This window comes from Pinus tabuliformis, chromosome 5_1 (genome assembly GCF_031772625.1).
Source record: "Pinus tabuliformis cultivar Carrire ecotype Pingquan chromosome 5_1, CPIR1, whole genome shotgun sequence".
Taxonomy (NCBI): Eukaryota; Viridiplantae; Streptophyta; class Pinopsida; order Pinales; family Pinaceae; genus Pinus; species Pinus tabuliformis.
In genome coordinates this window covers 103,265,957-103,268,656 of record NC_142305.1, presented here as the reverse complement: position 1 = coordinate 103,268,656, position 2,700 = coordinate 103,265,957, and the positions used below count along the sequence as shown (strand labels likewise).

The 2,700-nt window shown below is 39.7% G+C and overlaps 1 pseudogene; it reads left to right on the top strand.

The window, feature by feature from the left end:
- The first annotated feature begins 218 nt into the window (after positions 1–218).
- LOC149163648 (cullin-1 pseudogene) lies at positions 219–992 on the top strand (annotated as a pseudogene).
- Positions 993–2,700: the final 1,708 nt, after the last annotated feature.

Sequence of the window (2,700 nt, the reverse complement as noted above, 5' to 3'; positions counted from 1 at the left end):
GTATGAGGGCTATACAGAAGATACCAACAGAGGAGGAAATCATCCTATAACTCTGAGGGCCAATTACAGGTTATGGGCAGAAATGAGTTCTCTGCGGTCTGAGTTTTCACTATATATGTGAAGTTGTAATAGCAACACCTGGCCGTCTGCTTGACTGTCTTGAAAGAAAATATGCTGTCCTGAATCAATGCAACTATGTTGTTCTGGTCAAGGAAAGAATGTTTCGTTATGTGCGCTTCAATAATCTATCCGTTCAGAACTATGAAGAATATCTTAATGAGAACCCACTTGCGCATCCCGGAATAGATTTGACTGTGACAGTTTTGACAACTGGATTTTGGCCAAGTTACAAGTCATTTGATCTTAATCTACCTGCTGAGATGGTTAAATGTGTTGAGGTGTTCAAAGAGCTTTATCAAACAAAAACTAAACATCGGAAGCTTACATGGATATATTCTTTGGGAACCTGTAATATTATTGGGAAGTTTGATCCTAAGCCAATGGAACTTATTGTAACAACTCATCAGGCATCTGCACTTTTGCTGTTCAATGCGTCAGAGAGGCTAAGTTACTCTGAAATCAAGTCTCAGTTGAATTGAACCGATGAAGATATTGTCAGATCGCTGCACTCCCTTGCATACGCAAAATACAAAATCCTCAATAAAAAACCAAACACAAAAACTGTGGCGCAAACAGATTATTTTGAATTCAACGCAAAATTCACCGACAAAATGAGGAGAATAAAGATTCCTTTTCCACCGGTGGATGAGAAGAAAAAATTTATTGAGGATGTAGATAAAGCTCGGCGTTATGCTATTGATGCATCAATTGTAAGAATCATGAAGAGCCGAAAAGTTTTATCTCACCAGCAGTTAGTGACGGAGTGCGTTGAGCAACTGGAACAGATGTTCGAGCCTGATTTCAAGGCAATCAAGAAGGGCCGCAATGTGGCTTATGAAACGGACTTTCTGCATACCATCAGAGCGGGGTAGTAAGCACGTGGCATTTTAAATTAGGCTTGGGTTGGGTTTGAATGTTCCGAGGAGAACATGATATGCAAACTGGTGATCCATCAAAGTTACATCAAGAAAGCGTGTGAGAGAATCAGAATCGCGTGGGAATACTTCAGAGAGGAGATGTAAAGCTGGAAATTTGAAATGTGGACTAGAAACTGGCAAGACCAAATCTCTCAAGGCGATGAATTGTGATATATGCTGTATCGAATTTGGTTTTTGCCGTGAATGCTCTTGTATTCTCGGTGGGAAGGCTACTGATCAGAGTGTGGCAGACTACTGTACTATCAGATGTGAGGGAAAGCTGAATGAAGAATTTGTTTGTGGGCATGTTGCTCACCTAGAGTGTGCTCTACTTTATCATATGGCAGGCGTATAGCAAAGCATTGGTTTAGATGTGGAATATTATTGTAGACGCTGTGATAAAAAGGCGAACCTGATGATGCTTGTTTCCAGCATACTTCATGCATCTGAATCCCTGGAAGTACGAGCTGATGTTGAGAAGAATTTGTGTCTGGCTTTACGTATCATACAGGGTACAAGGCAGATTGTGGGGAGAAGCCTGCAGAATAATATAGAGTTATCTCTAAAGAAGCTTCGCATTGGAATGAATCTGGCAGATATTGCAGAGTCACGTCAAAATTCAATAACAGTTGATGAAGACAATACTATTCAAAAGGTTAACTATCAGGTGGAGCCTCTAAATATTGACCCTATGTCTCTTGCAAACCCTAGAGATCAAGACAACAAAACAAGTGAATCTCCATTTGGCGATTCATTTGCAACTCGTACCCAACCCTATGATCTCTTCCAAGCAGCAAATACTCTACCTGATGTGACTTCTCAGAAAGGAAGTTCATTTGTTCATGATATATTACAGAGAAGATCGAGGTTGCTTCCAGAAGAAACAAATGGATCCTCGGGTCTACTTAATTCACCGGTTCATATCACGGCTCTGAAATTTGAGAATAAAATTAACCAAGCTCTTCATGGCCTAAAAAACAAAATCTCAAGAAGCAGAATATAAGTTTGCCCAAGAAAAACTATATTCCTAGAAAGATTTTCTATTGTTCCTCTTTCAGGAGCTAAACATAGCAAACAATGAATTTACAAATGTTTCATCCTCATCCTCTTTGGAAAACTTTGATGATTTGCTTGTAGGTGTTTCAGATCGAGTTGGAAGACTGAGGAAAGAGGATCTTGTCTTTTTGTTTTTTCATACAAAATCAAGCAAACTAATTTATTTTGGTGATGTGGCAGGTGAATTGAGGATGTTGAAGGTTGGATGGAAGGATTAGGAGATGTTTGGATGGTATGGGAGACCCTTGGGAGGCTTTTGGTGACTTCCCAAAGGTTTTCCATCAATTCGGCCTCAAAACAGGCCATTTCAGGAAAACCTATAGGATGTACTAGAAACCTACAGGATGATCCTGTAGGAACTATAGTGAACCTACACGATACAACCAAGAGAAAAATGTGAGATGTTGGAGGTGATTGGAGGCCTAGGAAAGGTGTGTGATGGGTAGAATGGAGTGGGAAAATGCCTAGGATCACGTAGAACTCAAAACCAAAGTTTGGAGATGGATGGATTTTCTTAAAAATATTGGAGAAGTTTCCTTGTGAAATGATGAAATTGGAAAGGGTTTAATGACTAATAAAATCAAATCCAAATTGGATGGGACAATTT